This window comes from Orcinus orca, chromosome 4 (assembly GCF_937001465.1).
Source record: "Orcinus orca chromosome 4, mOrcOrc1.1, whole genome shotgun sequence".
Classification (NCBI taxonomy): domain Eukaryota; kingdom Metazoa; phylum Chordata; class Mammalia; order Artiodactyla; family Delphinidae; genus Orcinus; species Orcinus orca.
Window position 1 is genome coordinate 33,277,444 of NC_064562.1, and position 19,290 is coordinate 33,296,733.

A 19,290-nucleotide genomic window follows, 5' to 3' on the forward strand; every position below is an offset into this window, starting at 1 on the left:
TGACAAAGTAAAGTTTATCTAGGAATGCAGGGTTGAGTTAACATGAAAAATAATTAATGTAATTCAACCACATTCATAGTTCAAGAGAAAATCTATATGATTGTGGCAATAGATGCAGAAGTCAGTGATAAAATCAAATACCATTAATGATTAAAAACAGACAAACAAAACCATTCAGCAAAGAACTTTTTCAACCAGATAGAGTACCTATGAAAGTCCTATGGTTAACAACATACTTAATAATGAAATATCGAATATACTCTCCCTAAGTTTGGGAGCATGGCAAGAATGTCTATTCTCCTTACTTATATTCAACATTATATTGTAGAAATTCCAAACAAAAAGGTAAGAAAAAGAAAAGCAAAAAGATCAAAAAGGAAGTAAAACTGTCTCTGTTCACATGATTGTTTATGTAGAAAATCCTAAGGTATCTGCCCCACAAAGGTACTACAGATAGGAAATAACAAGCACTGATGAGGATGTGGAGAAACTATAACCCTTGTAAATCGCTGATGGTAATGTAAAATGGTGAAGCCACAATGGAAATCAGTTTAGCAGCTTCACAAAAAGCTAAACATAGAACTACCATATGACCCAGCAATTCCACTCCTAGATATACACCCAAGAGAACTGAAAAGAGGACTCAGGTACTTGTACACCAAATTTCATTGCAGCATTATTCACAACAGCCAAAAAGTGAAAACAACCCAAGTGTCCATCAATAGATGAACAGATAAACAAAATGTGGAATACTGCAATGGAACATCATTCAGCCATAAAAAGGAAGGAAATTCTGATGCATGCTCCAACACAGGTGTACTTTGAAAACATTATGCCAAGTGAAATAAGCCAGACACAAAAGAACAAATACTGGATGACAGTACACTTGTATGAAATATCTAAAATAGGCAAATTCATACAGACAGAAAGTAAATTAGATACTACTGGGGCCTGGGAGAGGGGGAAATGAGAAATTATTGCTTAATGTGTACAGAGTTCAGTTTTTTTTACCACCTTAAGAAAAAAAAACTACCATACATTACTGAGAGAAATGAAAAAACAATCTAAATAAATGAAAGATATACCATGTTCGTAAGTTAGAAGACTAAACATTGTTGGGAATTCCTGGGGGCTCAGTGGTTAGGGCTGAGTGCTTTCACTGCCAAGGGCTCAGGTTCAATCCCTAGTCAGAGAACTAAGATCCCACAAGTCGCACAGTGCAGCCAAAAAAAAAAGACTAAATATTGCTTAGTATGTCAATTTGTCATAATAGGTCTTATTATGACATGTTATATTAAATACTGTGTAATATGTCAATTCTTAAAATCTTGATCAGATACTTCACCAAAGATATTCAAATAGTCAATAACACATGAAAAGATGCTCAACATTAACATCAGAGAAATACAAGAACACAACACCCCCAACTTTGTGCTGTTGTTCTCATATATACATTACAAACCCAAAAATACAGTATTATAAGTTTTGCTTTAATCAGTAATTTTTTTTTAATAATAAAAGTATACAGTGGAGGGTTTCCCTGGTGGCGCAGTGGTTGAGAGTCCGCCTGCTGATGCAGGGGACACGGGTTCGTGCCCCGGTCCGGGAGGATCCCACGTGCCGCGTAGCGGCTGGGCCCGTGGGTCATGGCCGCTGGGCCTGCGCGTCCAGAGCCTGTTGCTCCGCAACAGGAGAGGCTGCGACGGTGAGAGGCCCGCGTACCGCAAAATATATATATATATATATATATATATATATATATATATATATATATATATACACACACACAGTGGACCCTTAAACAACACAGATTTGAACTGTTCAGGTCCCCTTATACATCGATTTTTTTCACTAAATATGTACTACACAATCCATGGTTGGTTGAATCCTCAGACGCGGAACCCAGATACAGAGAGTCAACTGTAAAGTTATATTCAGATTATCAACAGTGTGGAGGGTCGGTGCTCCTAATGCCATAATGTTCAAGGGTCAACTGTATATAGTTTTTTATAATTACCCAATTACTCACTATTTTTGATGTTGGTTTCTTCCTGTAAATAACACTTGAAATCTGGTGCCATTTCCCTTCAGACTGATGAACTTCCTTTAGAATTGCTTGTAATGGTGGTGGGCTGGCAAAAAATTCCATCAGTTTTTGTTTACTTTTCAGTGGTTCACTTGCTTCTAGGATTTCCCTCGATAAATTTCCAGCTACTTGGCTAGATTTAACTTCTGTCCTGTACTACTGGAAATACAGGAGGTTGGGATGCACTCAAAAGCAAGAAAACCACAAATGTACAACTCTTACACATTGTATTTTCAGGCTTTAAAGGATAACTTCTCAGCTGACTTCTGTCTCCTTTTGGTCATTTTCTGCTGCTTTTAAATAGTTTTTCTTTCAATATTTTATCCGGATTTTATCACTGTTATCTGAGGGATCATTCAATACTTTACCGGCATCCCTGCATCACTAACAGATGTCAAAATTCTATTAATCTTCAGGGACAAACTTCTCACATCCTTGATTTTCATTCCTCCCACCAAATTAGGACTTCATCTCATCACGTAACAATTTAAAGTATTCCCACCTTCCTGTTTTCTCTACCTTAACTCACACAGTACACTGACAATAATTTCTTGTCCATCATACTGCTTTTATCATTAGAATGTTTTCTGTGAAAACCAGAAAACATGTGATAAGGAATCAGATGTTAATTTTCAACTCCACCACTACCTGTGAAATTATAAGCAAATCACAACCTCTGTGATCCTTATTTTTACCATCTGCAAATGGGAATATCATCTGCCTCATTAGTTAAGCTTAGGACCAAAATACGATAATTAATATTAACCAGCACAGACAAGAGGTGGTCAAAGATGTTATAAGCCTTGCAATATGAGAATAGGTGAATGGTTAAAATTGTTATCTAAAACAAAAAGAACAGACTAAACAGACCAGGAGACTAAGATGAGTCATTCAGTGATTCAACAAGTGTTTACTGAGTTCCATGCATATATCGAGGCAATATTTTCAGCTTGAGAAATATTAATTTAATTTTGTGGTGCTTAAGACCTAATAACTCAAGTAAAACACGTAATAAAGGAAAATGTGGCATCTGTGAGTCATCACAAATTTGTGATAATTTACATAATAAAAGCAGAGACCACCTCCTAAAAATGATATATAATGAGGAGGAGCAAAGCTTCAATCCAGTTTATACATAAGGGGTATGTAAAGGAAAAAAGCAATAACAAAGAAAGCAAGCATTTAGTTGGAGAGGTAGTAGAAAAACCATTAAAGTATTACAGAAGACAAGGGAGAACTGAATGTTAAGGAGAAGCAAAATACCAAATGCTGAAAAAGGTAGGACAGGATGAGAAAAGAAAAGACACAGATTAGCAATTGGAACTCAGTCTTATTTGGGGGATGATACAGAACATTCTATCATCAACCTAACCAATGTCTATCTGGGTAGGTAAGAAAAGTGGTTTACTTTCATTTGAGGAAGCAGAACACTAGTAGAAACAATAGTCAAACTGCAGAAGGTAGTTGAATAAAAGTTGAGAAATTGGACACCTAGAGTCAACAACTATAAATCAAACAAGCTCAGTGATAACGGGAAAGATAGGAAAATAGTAGAAGTAAGATATTTTTCAAGATTTAGTGTGATAAGGCAGAGAACCCGGCATGGAGCATAAAAGGAAGAATAACAAGGTTCCAGTGAAGGAAAGGAGGAATAAGACTGAGAATATAGATGTTAGCTTTTGAAAGAAATGAAAACATTTTATTCCTTGAGTAAACTTAGACTGGGGAAAGAAAGAGTATAAAATATGAAATGAAGAAAGAATAAGCGAAATAGGGACAGGACTGGTCATTTGAGGAGAGTGGAAAGGTTCCAAATAACTAATAATGTGGAATGAAATAGAAGATGAAAAAGAGATAAAGATGACCAAGAAGCACTGAGGCTATACTGGGGCAGGGCCGGGGGGTTGTGAATTTATACTAGGAACCTCTCAAGACAGTAAACTGATATCACTCTAGCAAAATAAAGCAGTCCACGAACAGGGGATAAAACAGAAGAAATGAACGGTTGTAACTCTTTAGATTAATACAGTGGTCCCCAACCTTTTTGGCACCAGGACCAGTTTTGTGGAAAACAATTTTTCCATGGGGATGCGGAGGGTGATTCAGGCGGTAACGTGAGCAATGGGGAACCACAGATGAACCTTCGCTCACTTGCCCACCGCTCACCTCCTGCTGTGCAGTCTGGTTCCTAACTGGCCTTGGACCAGTACTGGCTCCCGGCCCGGGGACTGGGGACCCCTGGATTAATAGACTGAGAAATTTCTGAAGAAAGATCAAGAGAATGGAAATCTTAGATATTAATAAGAATAAAATTAAGATGGCTACTAGACTGAATGTGAGTTAATCTGGATTAAGTTTTCATTTAAAAAGTAAGTTCTGCAAACATATGAACACCAAGGGGGGAAAGCTGTGGGGGGGTGGGGATGGTGGTGTGATGAATTGGGCGATTGGGATTGACATGTATACACTAATGTGTATAAAATTGAGGACTAATAAGAACCTACTGTATAAAAAAAGTAAATAAAATTAAATTAAAAAAATTTTTTTAAAAGTAAGTTCTGAAGGAAAAAGCTTTTAGGAAAACTTCTCTGCATGATGTGGTTACTACAGTAACTGTATTGGGAGAAAAAAAAAGTCATACTACTTGTGCGATAGCTTTCAGACATTTGTGCAAAAAACAGTGTGACATTTAGAATAATTCAAGTCTAGCTGAGATTTCCTGAGATTAGAAAGTAGTGAAAGAGGGACTTCCCTGGTGGCGCAGTGGCTAAGAATCCGCCTCCCAATGCAGGGGACACAAGTTCAAGCCCTGGTCCAGGAAGATCCCACATACCATGGAGCAACTAATCCCGTGTGCCACAACTACTGAGCCCACACTCTAGAGCCCGCGAGCCACAACTACTGAGCCCACGTGCCACAACTACTGAAGCCCGCATGCCTAGAGCCACAAGAGAAGCCACCACAATGAAAAGCCCACCTGCCGCAACGAAGAGTAGCCACCGCTCGCCGCAACTACAGAAAGAAAGCCCACGCACAGCAATGAAGACCCAACGCAGCCAAAAATAAATAAATTTAATTAATTAATTAAAAAAAAAAAAAAAGAAAGGGCTTCCCTGGTGGCGCAGTGGTTGGGGGTCCGCCTGCCGATGCAGGGGATGCGGGTTTGTGCCCCGGTCCGGGAGGATCCCACATGCCGCAGAGCGGCTGCGCCCGTGAGCCATGGTCGCTGGGCCTGTGCGGCCAGAGCCTGTGCTCCACAACGGGAGAGGCCACAACAGTGAGAGGCCCGCGTACCGCAAAAAAAAAAAAAAAAAAAAAAAAAAAAAAGCAAGTAGTGAAAGACCCCTCTGATGAAGAATAGTTTAATTGTTCTATCCATACAACCCTGACCAATATCTCCAAGGTATTATGGATCAGCGGAATGGCAAACTCTAGTATATGTGCTGAGAAGCTGCCCCCTGTAGTATAAGGCAGGCCTTACTGACTTTAGTGACAAATTAGTGGTTTAACTAAAGGGTAATCCTTCCTACCCTTGTAAGAAAAAGAGGTCTCTACTAATATTAAAACCTCATTTCAAATATAAATACTCAAAGAGAATTAATATATATTCAGTTATTATGTTAGTAAATAAGCATTTAGAACAAGAGAAGGGAAGGGGGAAAGAATAGTGCACAAAAGCCATTTCACCTTAATTCAGCCATAAATAGATCATCAAAATCCTCTTAATCACCATATCTGACATATAACCATAGGAGGAGGTAACTCTCTCAGCTAAATCTTTTCCTTATTTTTATCACACTTAATACCACCACAATTAATACCACCATGAATGAGATGTCAGTTTTTATTTCCTTTTCCACTGCAAAATGTCCACAGATAGTATAACACACATCAATGTAAAGAACAATATCACTCATCCAATGGGCACTTAAGGACTGTTCATCAATGGACACTATGATTTCAAATCAACTAACAAGAAGAATATCAATGATCTTAGCTCTATAAAATTTCATTAAAATAGACTTTGGTTAACCTGAAGTTAACACAGAATACTATTAGATAATATGAAAGATACAAAAGTAAATTCCCCAAATAAAAATATATTTGTTATACTGTATTACAACCTCTTGCCCTTACACAGAAAGCCAATCTACTAAGAGTAGTGACACTTCATTGTCACATGCCATTTTTCTAAAAAACTGAATTAGACATTACAGGCCAATACATCCTGAAATATGCCTCCAGTTGATTTAAAAACCACATAATGTAAAAAATAAGAAACTAAAATGGTCCCATAAAAATTAAAAAGGCACATACTTAATAAAGCAGAAGAAAAATATACGTATTCCATATGTAGGTTTACAAAAACATCAAAATGTCACTGCTACAAATAACCTGCACAAGATTAAAATCAATAAGATTCTCAAAATCTATTTTTTCCTCACAGGAAAGCTAAAAAGAACCCTGATAATACTCTTAGCCTAAAAAGCGATGGTTTATTAAGGTATGAAATCAAATATGCAATAAACACCACATAAACTAAATACTTAGTTCTTCTCCAATCTAAAAAACTAACTATGAATTCATGAGACCAATATCAATAAACATATCACACACAGCTAACGTTTTCATGGCAACACATGGAATCAAAACATAATGTTTTGCTTAAAACAATTAGCTGAGGAATTGAAGCACAAATACAAGGATAATTGCTTCCTTTGGGCTTTGGCTGTCAAACACAGGAAATGTCAATGCTTTACAGCCCTGTGATAATTAAAACCTTGTCACAGACCTAGACTATCAATGAATATTTATTTAAAGATAATTTTGCAATATGACACCAAAAGCATAAGCAACAAAAGAAAAAAAGAGATAAATCAGACTTCATCAAAATTAAAAACTTTTGTGCTTCAAAGGACACCAGAAAGAAAGTGAAAAGACAATCCACAGAATGGGGGAAAGTATTTGCAAATCATATTATCTCATAAGGGGCTAGTTTCCAGAATATATAAAGAACGTGTATAGTTTAACAATAAAAAGACAACCTAATTAAAAAATGGGCAAAGGATGTGAAGAGACATTTCTCCAAAGGACATATGTAAATGGTCAATAAGCACATGAAATAATGCTCATCATTAGTCATTACGGAAATGAAAATCAAAACCACAATGAAATACCATTTCACATCTAAATCAAAACCACAATGAAATACCACTTCACATCTATCTGGATGGCTAAAATACAAAAAAGATTGACAGTGTAACAATCAATGTCTGCAAGAGTGTGGAGAAATTGGAACCCTCATACACTGGGGTGAGATTGTAACACAGTGCATCCATTTTGACAGTTCCTCAGAGTTACACACAGTTACTATACTAACCTGCAACTCTGCCCCTTATAAGTATACACCCAAAGGAAATGAAAACATAAGTGCACACAAAAACTTATGCAAGAATGTTCACTGCAGAAGCATTCCTAATAGCCTAAACGTAGATACAACCCACCAACTGATGAATGGATAAACAAAATGTGGTATACAATGGAATCTTTTTTAGCCATAAAAATAAATGATACACGCTACCACATGGGTGAACCTTGAAAATATTATGCTAAGTGAAAGATGCCAGACACAAAATGACAAATATTGTATGATTGCATTTATAAGAAATGTCCAGAATACACAATTCATAGAAAAAGTATATTACTGGTTGCCTAGGGGGTGGGGGGGGGAGATGTCTAAAACTAGATAGCAGTAATGAATACACAACTCTGAATATGGTTCACTCAAACTAACTCAAATATTTGCATCAATGGGGGAAAAGACAGCAGTAAATTGCTTTTTCCACTTAATACATCACCAGAAATCAGTTACCACATTTTAAAGTAGTAAAATTTTGTTTAAGAGATTTTTGTAACATCATTTGCTCCTAAAAATGTTATATTTATTATAAATATACAGTAAATAGAGTGGTATAATTTGTTGAATACTTACATTAACTATGATTATTACAGAATTTTAGAAATATCATTCAGTTGAATATTTATTGTTTCAAACACATAAAAAGTATAATAAAAGAAATTAATGATTAAATATTTCTTCATGTATCTAGGAAATTTCCTTTAGCTAATCAAGTAAATGTATTCATCCTTAAAAAAATTTTATTACTATATTAAAATAATCAAAATCTACATATGCCACTTGATACTTTCCCCTCACTGTTGAAGTATATCCAAAAATTTTTAAATCTACCATGAGTAACCAACCAAAGCATTGTTACACCTATATAATCACCACAGCACAAAACTCTAAAATCCTATATAGTGAAGTGAAACACATTCTGAGATTAATTCTCCCACTTTCACTCAAAAATTTTAAAAAGTAGGGCTTCCCTGGTGGCGCAGTGGTTGAGAGTCTGCCTGCCGATGCAGGGAACGCGGGTTTGTGCCCCGGTCCGGGAAGATCCCACATGCCGAGGAGCGGCTAGGCCCGTGAGCCATGGCCGCTGAGCCTGCGCGTCCAGAGCCTGTGCTCCGCAACGGGAGAGGCCACAACAGTGAGAGGCCCGCGTACCGCAAAAAAAAAAAAAAAAAAGTAAAAACAGTAAAAGCACTATCTAGTGAAATCAAAAGTTTATGAAATTCTTAATTACAGGCCCTTATCAAATTTTCATATTATAATGTTATTACAAAGAAACTGGAGTGGCCCAAATAGGAAACAGCATAAGGTCTGATCGGAGTCTTCACATTGGCTTATTGTGATGAACTGGACCTAATGTAAGGAGTAGAGTAAGGGATGGCTGAAGAATCTTGATATCTGTACTCGTATCAACAGCTAATCAAAAACTGTTAGAAAAATCTCAAGTGAGGAAAATCCTGTTTCATTCACAAAGTATTAGCATTTCTGCCCATGAAGGCTACTATTTTCTTTGAACTCTTTTAATACTTAGCCTGCATGCTAGAAGAATTTTCTTGATGCAATGTGTAGAAAGAATCAGAAGAGGATCAGAATATAAAGAGAAGAAATTCCAATACTGGGTAAAAATTAAAAGAAATATAAATTATAATTTACACAGGCTATTATTATAAATGCCATTAATGTAATATACATGTAAACTTAAGTAACATGCAAAGTATTTAACATGGAGAATATGTACTTACCAAATATTTGATAGCCTTTTAAAAATCTCGTTGAGACTCCCTAAATAATAAAAAAATAAATATATCAGGAATAATTTTTCAACTTCGGAGTTACCTCTAATCTGTAAAGTGTATGCAGTAATCCCATTTTAATGACAGCAATTTGTTTTTTCACACTACTTTAAAACCCAAAGCACGTGCTGAACTTTGGCAAATGATTAACAAAATTTTTCCTAACCTTATAAACAACTGAAAGTTTAAATGTAATATATGGAAAAGTTAATGAATTATCAGATATTGGCAGTTACTAGACTACAAAAAGAGTGAGCTCTATAACAAATCAGATAACAGCATACTAACAATGTCTTAGAAAAGCATCCATATGTTAAATTATTCCTAACCATCAACATACAATGCCAAGCTCTACATTCTAGTATCTAGTTACCACCTTTTAAGTAGCAGCTAGACAATGTAACTGTAGCATCTACAGAGTTAAAGTAGAGCCAATGAAATAGAAAGATATTTTAAAATATTTATTAATATATATTTTCTATTTATTTATTTTATTTATTATATTCTATTTTATTAAAAAATTAACATAAGTATTTTTAAATCCACCTTATGTTGATACTAAAAAAAATTAAGATTTTACCCACAATAAAAAGAAATGCATAAACTTACAAATTAATTTTACTACTTACAAAAGTTAGCTGTGAATAATTTTATAATAAACATAGTATGTGTCCTTTCAGTCAAGTCTCAGGTCAAAATAATCTTCAAAATGAAGTTCAAAAATTCAAGAAAAAAGCACTAAATATTATAGTGCTCTTAGTGTTTGTCAGGCACATTGCCAAAGATTTGAAAAAACTTACGCACACTTTTTTTTAATCACCTTATTTACTCTCCATTTTATAGATTACAAAACCAAACCTTATAGAGATTCATTCATCTGCTTAAATATAGTAGCTGCCATTGACTGCACAATCCAATGTCTTTAAGGCATCACACTATGACTCCTCAAAAACAAAACAAATAAGACAGAACATGACATAGTATATAGTAAAACTGATTGCCTCTTTTAGAGTCAGACAAAAAAAAAGTTTTTAAATTCCTTTTAAAGAATCAACAAAATAAAAATCATCTATTTTAACTAGCAATAAGTTATCATACAGAAATTATAATGCCATATATAAAAATAAAATAAAAACATTTTCTTATGAGTAAGCCATACCAGTATATTTTCTATCACTACTACTATTAAAATCAAAATCAGTCAAATGAATCACATCCATCCACAGGCCATGGAACAGGAGGGAAGAAGAAAGTATGACCTGAACAATAAAGTTTAAAACAATAAAGCTGTGAGATGACAGGTGAATACTGTCATTACTTTGAGGTAGGCAAAGATTTCTTAAACAAGACACAAAGATAAACACAGCAAATTGGACTTCATTAAAAAGTTGTGTTCTTAAAATGAAAAAGCTACAGGGTAGGAGAAGATCTTCTCAATGCACATGTCCAAAGGACTCATGTATGAAATATTAAAAAACAAAAAAACAACTTTAAATCACCAAGAAAAAGACAACCCAGTTTTTAAGATAAGCTAAAGACCAAAAAAAAACTTCATAAAAGATAATTTCAAAAACCAATAAGCATATTGAAAAGGTACTCAACATCACTAATCCTCAGGAAAACACAGATAAACAACACAATAAGATACTACTACACACCAAAATGGCTAGTTTTTAATCGAAAAATCAGAGAATACCAAATGTAAGTGAGCATGTGCAGCAAATGGCATTCTCATGCACTGCAGGTAGAAATGGAAATTCGTATAACCAGTATGGAAAACTATTTGGAAATATCTACTAAAGGTGAAAATACACATACCCAATGACTAAGTAATACAACTCCTGTGTATACAATCAATAGAAATGTATATGTTTGTGCACAGAAAGATATGTACAAGATTTATCATAGTAACATTATTTAAGGAGCCCAAAACTCACGACCCAAATGTCCGTCAGCAGTAGGAAGGAGAAATAAACTGTAGTTTATACAGTGGATTCCTACACCTCAGTGAAAATGAGAAAACTAGTGCCATACACAAAATTAAGATACATCTCACAAACACAATGCTATATGAAGCAGCTGGCGGGGAGGGGAGGAGAAGCCTATATATTATTCTATTGAATTCAAAAACAAACCAAACTAATCTCTGATCACAAAGTCAGAACAGTAGTTAACTTCGGGTGAATGGGTTATTTGACTGGGGCAGAACAGAGGGAGGCTTCAGAGGAGTGGATACCTTGATCTAGGTATGGTTACAAAGGTGTGTTCATTTTGTAAAAGTTCATCAGTATAGAAAAGTTCACCTAAACTTTTCTGTATATAAACTATACTTCAATTATTTTAAAAGTTTCTTTTTTTTTTTTACTTTTTTTACTTTTTTTTACTTTTTGGCCACGCCTTGCAGCATGTGGGATCTTAGTTCCCCAACTAGGGATTGAACCCACACCCCCTGCATTGGAAGCACAGAGTCTTAACCACTGGACCGCCAGGGACGTCCCTAAAAGTTTATTTAAAAAAAATAAAATAGATGAAAAATCACTTCTCAGTTAAATAACTCCAGGTCATTGTACTAATGATCTGTAACTCACTCATTTGAAAATCTGGATCTCCTAACAATGTATTTCAATTTATTTCTATAGACTGCATAAAGGTAAAGTAAATATGTCTGGTTATTTTGTATTAATAAGTTTTAAGAATAGTTTCAATGTAAATATAAATTTTACCAAGAAGGGATTCCTTATGATTTTCTATTAATAGCAGAGAAAGTTTTGCATGAAGTCTTGCCAATGCCTGTTCTACATAGGCTCAAGTTAGGTTCACAAATGTATAACTTCACACATATTAAAAGTGTTAATAGCTAACTCAGAAGTTGATTTTAAAAGCAATTGTATGGCCAAGACAGGCATTCATAAAAACCTTAAGGCACACCACTTGGCCCTGTTTCTCAGAAAAAATTTAAGACTATTAAAAACCAGTAACCGTTTGAAGAAAAGTCTTCCAAATAAATATTCTTACATATCTAAAACTTTTTACGTTGATACTTACAATGGTATACCTTCTTTATTAAAAATATAAACAGTTTCATCTGTATATCCTTTTATTTTTCCATTATATTTACCTAATAACTATTTTTTTAACCTAACTTCTCTCTAAATTAAATGATACCATTATTTGATCAGATTTGAAAACTTGTATCATTGATGGAAATCTGTCTTATTTGCATAAGACAGAGTTGTCTTGAGCTGGGGGTGGGGTCTGTCATATAAGTCTCTTAAGACAATGTTCAGAGGAACAGAATGGCATAGGCCCCAACAGGTTAGTTCCCTGAACAATTCCCAGAGTCTGAGTATCCTTTGGACAAACATTAGATGACTCATCAAAACCTTACAATAACTTTCCTCAGTCTTGGGTTGCCTTACCTACGAGTCTGGCCTGGTAGAGATCTCTCCAAACCTCCAACCAGCCAGGATTTATCAGGTTTCTACTTGAAAGTAGCCAACCATTCAGTTGTGGTTCTAAGACATAAGGTGCAAAAGCAACACTTGCACAAAACTGACTTTTTTCATCAGTCAACCCACCCCCAAGCCAGACACCCACTTCTTCTAATTCAGGTACTTATCTTTCTAAATTGTATATTTTCACTAAGAACAACTTAAGACTTACAGGTTCCCACTTTGGGCAACTTTTGAAATGAACAACAGTGTTCATTTGAGAGGCACTTTAGAAAATACAGGCAAAAAAACTCTCCCTCAAGAGAAGTTTGGCTTATCTACCTAAAAGAGAAAGATCAACTTACTAAATGTAAGGAGACCTCCCCAGAGGTCACACATCTCACTAAAGTAAGACAGACAAACACTAAGAGAAGGACCATGATCACGATTTAGGACCTATTTTGAAGCAGAGAGCCAATAGATCCATCCCAAATCTAAAGAACCTACAGGGCTAGACAAAGGTTTGTTAGGAAAATTATCTAACTTCATGATTTCTAGTAATACACTAAAAATCCCAGAGAGGACAATAAGGATGTAAGCACAGCAGTCTTCCCCTAAAACAAAAGATGCATAGTGAATTCAGTGACTACACACTGTTCAGTCAGCAATAAATCTAATACAGATTGCTCATTAATGATAACTATGTAAAAACTGGTATTTGAAAAGCTAGCATCTTTGAATAATGCTAATGATATATTTTCTTAGGATTCTGTTATTTTTTGTTGCTGTTTTCTATTTTAATTTTAGAGGTGGAAAAGTTAGAGCCAGACTGGTGAAAAATATCTAAAAAGCAAGGTCTCAGCTAGTCGAGAGTTTTAAGTTGTTACATAGATATCAGATCTTGAATTATAAATTAAGTAATTGTCCCATTCCAGTTAAGGAGCAGCATGCTGAAATCCTAGCATCTCTCACTCACCTATAAGGACAACATACAGGCTGAGAGAGAACAGAAGCCGGTTGAAGAGTCAGTGAGCTCAGTCCCCTTTCATCTGTTCTGCTGTTCTCCTTGCTCTGTAGAGTACACAGAGTAATGTTTCCTTTTTCCTTTTCCCAAAGAAGGAAAGGAAAGGGGGAAAATTTAGACCAGTCATTAATTTTCTGTCATTAATTTAGCATAGATTCGTTGGATATTAGAGCAACTGAGTATAATATGGAATAAGTTTGACTAGATCAAATTTTAGGATATACTTGAAGTTCTTAAATTTTTCTATTTTACCTAAAATCTTTCTAATATATCGGAATCAGAATCTTGCTGCAGCAAATTGATATCACTGTTTACCAGCTATCTGACAGTATCTATCAGCATCACCATTTAGCATTTTATTTTATCATCTTTGAACTGATAGGCTTGATTTGGCTCATTCCAAAAACTATAGGTTAAAACCAGACTTACCTTTAGTTAAAACAAAGGCAAATAAAATTTAAAAACATAAATGCGATGTTTCACAAGAAATCAGTTGCCTATTATCAATTACATTTTTAGTTTTAAAGGAGAGGAAAATTACTACTAAATCACATGGTATTTTGGGGCACTGAAGGAATTTTTCTTTCTCTGAAGAGCATTGTACAATTATATTTTTATGAAAAATAAAATATCTTCACCGAAAAAAAAAAAAGCATTAGCAATCACTTCTCAAACTGCCCATCACCCATTCAATTTACCCTAATTACAATATTTCACAAATCAACACAATCCAAATCGACAGTTTATCCCTACCTTATAGAGAACTAAATCCTATTTTATCCTTCACATATCTTCAAAAAACTCCACACTATCATAATTTTTTGTAAAAGATGTAAAATTTTACTTTAAAAATCTCATGCTGCATTTCTATTTCTTGAACAAAGAAGACACAGCACTCAGCATTTATCCTCTCAAGCTTCTTGCCTGATTGCTACAAAACTGCAAAGGAATGCTTCCACAATGCCTCCAACAGTTTGAAAGGAATCCCTCAATGTTCTGATGACAGTCTCATAGAAACTACCAACAAATTTAAAAAGAAACACATGATACTTTTAAAATATCTTACTTGCCCCAGTTATTAAAACATTACAAAACATAAGTTTCAGTACAATTTACCTGTATTTTTATAATCCTTTTCACTACACAATTACACCTTTATAAAGTTATGCTCTCATCGCTTTTCTTCAACATTTCCACAAACCTTAAAAGTATTTCTAAATTCCTCACAGTTCTTGTCAATTGCCAATTTTTTACAACATACTTCTCATTAAGCCTGGGTCTTATATCTTTCACTACCATCTTCATACTCCTTAAATCAATACAAGTCTCAACTGATCACTTTATTGCAGTGACATATAACCACTGTGAGAATGTCCTCCTTTTGCAGTTCAATTGCACAGTAGCAATTACAGAATAAATATGGCAAAAAACACCTTTTTTGGTAATTACTTAGCTATACATATGGGGGAGCAAGCAAACAAAAATACTGTCAACACTGTAAAAGCTCCACAAAAAGGAAAAATCAACCGTAGTACAATTTAGTTGTGGCACACTATTCATATAAAATAAATCCACTCACAATGGTAATTTAATTATTAAATGCTCAGATGCAAATTTACCTCAAGGACACAAGATTTTTGCAAAGAAAAGTATAAAGCCCAACTAAATGGACAGAAAAAAAGAAAATGCAGATTCTAGTTAACAAAATTAAACATAGTAATGACAATAAAAATACCAAAAAGACTGAAAGCACTATCTAAGGGCTAAGATTAAAATTCTAAAGATCTACAGAAAGGAAGACAAACTTCTGCTGATGATACACCTCAAGACAAGAAAGCCTTTAGGTATTATACTACCAACCCAGAAACAGGCCTTGTCCTGATAAGCAGATGCTGGCAAACTGATTTCCTAGGAAGGTATCCTAGGCACAAAGAAGGTATCCAGAGGCAGCTGAAGAGTTAGGGGTAAATACCTTAGGACAATACTTCTCACATTTCAGTTTAGCAAAAAACCACCAAAGGTAAAAGTAAAAAACATATAACGATCTTATCCCCCCTACTCTTCAGCTCCATCTAACCTGTGACAATGAAAAGTACAGTCTGAAACAGCCTACATGAAAGCCAAATTGTTTGGAATGCTTGACTCACATTAAAAATTAACACACATTTTGCATTCAACTTTGTATTATTTGTGAATTCATTCTATTATATAAATAACCTTCTAATTACTTAACAGTTAAATTGCCTAATGTTCCCTTTTTCCAACTCTTCAAGTAAAACTGATGCTCTAACAAATAGTATTTATCTTCTGGGTACATGACTCTCCCTTCACACAGGCTAGACCATACTAGACCACACCACCAAATGCTAGGGAATTATACATAAAAAGCAGACCTTAGAAAATCGAGAACAAGACAATATAAATAAAATACACATTAATATATTCCCTGATAGACAAATACTTTATGGTTAAACAGTCAAATATTTAAAGTTCCTATTTAAATCAGGTATAAAAGTAAGACCTCATAAATTTCTTTAAAAACAAGAAACTAACAGTAAAGGTGAGAAGTAAAATCAAATGATACTAGTTCATAAGATATATTTTTCCTTTAATGTTAAGTTCATAATGACAGAAAATATAAGTTCATAATAACTGAATAGAAACAAGCATATATAGAGATATGTGTGTGTGTGTGTGTGTGTGTGTGTGTGTGTGTGTGTGTGTATTTCTAATACTTTTAACAAAATTTGGCAAAATAATAATTTTTAAATCAGGAACTAACTAAAAGTAGTATTTGGTTTTCCTTTAAATATGACCACAGTGGACATTTATAGTTACTAAATAATTACGTAGTTTTCATTCATAATTGAAAGGATTGTAACAATGATCTTTTTAACCTATCATTTAATTTATCTTTAATGGTCATTTTACAAAAGTTTTGAATTGTCTTCTATTTTATCTTTAATAATAATCTTTACAAATGAGGAAAATCTGGAAACATACATTTTCTCAAGCACCAAAACCTGTTTTAACAAATTTTATCTAGCACTAAGAAAAGAAATAATATACACCAATGTACATAACCTTGGCATAATAATAAGCTTATGTATTTAAGAAAATATACAGCAGATTCCAAACTTTCCAATGGGGTAACTAATAAGATGACTTGAAACTTTTCTAAGCATAAATATTTGGGAATAAGCCACGGAAAGTAAAACTTGGCTGCACAGCTCTGTACTCAAAAAGTTCTCAGTCTCTAGTCCCATGCGTCCTATCTCCAATTACTTCCATATGGAAAATATTCAGTTAACATTCAGGTCATGCATACCTCTTTTAAAAAGGCATTACAGTAAGCAAAATATCACAGCAAACAACCCAAATTACTTAATCAAGTTTCCAAGTGTAAATGAATTATTTTACAAAAGAGAAATTTGTATATGCACTCCAAGTTTATCATTTTCTGCTCCTTTTATTCTTTTCCTTAGAGTAGAATGATATCTACTCATTACATTATCAATATTAGGATATATTATATTATTGGTGGAAACTCCCCAGCCCCACAGCAGCCCATAACATATGACTTCAGAGCAAAGTTAGAATGAATATCCCTTTTCTATAAACAAGGATACAGATATAAACATAATCTCAATATAGATACCTTCCATCATGCAATATCATTAAGACCCAACCAAAAAGGTTCACTTTTATTTAATCTATTTACTAAAACACAGCCATGTGGTATCTAAAAATGATCTGCTTTACAATATGCAATACAACTACATTTTGTTTTGTACATAAAAAAGAAACTGTCATATGTCACTTAGACATATTATTGAAATATTAAATAAACTTGTGGCAACAAATATTAGATGCCAAGTAACTATCAAGGAAGTAGATATGAATTACAATATTTTTTCAGGAAAGGATAGCAGATTATGCAGGTGGTTTCTATTTTTTTGTCTATTTTGCAAATTCTGGTTAATGTGTTTCTTTACCTATTTAAAATATATGTAACAAACAACATAACCAAGCAATTCTACATTTTATAATTATCAAGGATCATTATGTCTTTTTTAAAATCTTTGTAATAGTATCAGTTTTATTTATGACTCCACATTTAGCATATAGGAAACAACCTTAGATATAGTAGGCACTCAATATTTATTGAATACAATTATTTAACTTTTCTAAGCTTCAGTTTCATCAAAGTAAAACAGGCATAGTAATACCTACATGTTACAACCGCTTAAGAACAAATCAGATAATAAGTACACACAATAGGTGCTAAAATGTTAGCCTGAACCCTTGTTTCAGTAAATACAAATAATTATTGCTATCAGTGAATAGAAAATATTGAATAGAAAATATTGAGAAAAGTGAATAGAAAATATTGAGAAAATAGAAAATAGAAAATATTGAGAAAAGGCATCTGAGACAAGGGTAGATCAGATCACTGGCTATTAAAGAACAGAAAAGGAGGACGTAAAGTACGCAGGATCAAAGATGGCAGTCCCAGGAAGGCAACAGTAAAATACTTTGGATTGGGTACCCCTTAGACGCCTGGTGGTGAAGGGAAAAGAAGGAAGCAAAGGGTAGAAATTAAGTACTCTGAAAGAACAAAAAAGAATTTCAAAAACTGTACAATATACCTACCCCTTCCCCCTCACAGACCAAAACAACAAAAAACAAAAAAAGATTGTTTTTTGATTAACAATCAAACAAATCAATTAGATTAAAGAAATTATACTGCACCATACCAACAAAAATGCGATTTCGTGAACTGAAAACCTTATAAACTAAGCAAATCCCTCACCCCATCTACATACAAGTTGTAATGCTGAGCTATGAAATGAACAGAAATAGCAGACAACACTAATTTTAAAAGCTACTGTAAGAACACAGACATTCCAAGTCCAAACACTCCAGCTAATGAAAATTCTCACCAAAGGAAAAAAAATCCACAAACAGAAAACTGTAAAATAATATTCCAAAATGAATCTGTAACAGACTTTTACATATTTTTAAAAAATCTTGAACCAAAAATCAAAAACAGAAATGGTCAAAACACAAGATATGAAACAAGAACTGAGCATGCTCAGGAAGGGGGGGGGATTGAGAAAAAGACAAATCACTTTTAAAATATGTAATAAAGGGACTTCCCTGGTGGTCCAGTGGTTAAGACTCCATGCTTTCAATGCAGGGGGTGTGGGTTTGATTCCTGGTCGGGGAACTAAGATCTCACCCACATGCTGCACTAAGATCCCACACTCTGGCAGGGCCAAAAAAAAAGTAATGAAAAGGAAGGTTGGGGCTTCCCTGGTGGTGCAGTGGTTGAGAGTCCGCCTGCTGAAGCAGGGGACACGGGTTCGTGCCTCGGTCCTGGAAGATCCCACATGCCGCAGAGCGGCTGGGCCCGAGGCTGCTAATCCTGCGCGTCTGGAGCCTGTGCTCCGCAACGGGAGAGGCCACTACAGTGAGAGGCCCGCGTACCGCAAAAAAAAAAAAAAAAAAAAAAAAGTAAGGTTGGATTCAAGTAAAAA

General features: G+C 34.5%; 1 protein-coding gene across 5 annotated transcripts in view; it reads right to left on the reverse strand.

The window, feature by feature from the left end:
* Positions 1–19,290, reverse strand: part of FBXW7 (F-box and WD repeat domain containing 7) — a 207,823-nt gene that overhangs the window by 138,089 nt on the left and 50,444 nt on the right. For 2 of the 5 annotated variants that reach the window (XM_049709077.1, XM_033403279.2), the window contains exon 2: positions 9,245–9,284. The exons of 2 other annotated variants lie outside the window; for them this stretch is intronic. The gene's annotated coding sequence lies outside the window, so the exon portion shown is untranslated. Of the gene's footprint in view, positions 1–2,029; positions 2,049–9,244; positions 9,285–19,290 lie in introns of those variants that run through there. One more of the 5 variants, XM_033403265.2, reaches the window with a different exon arrangement.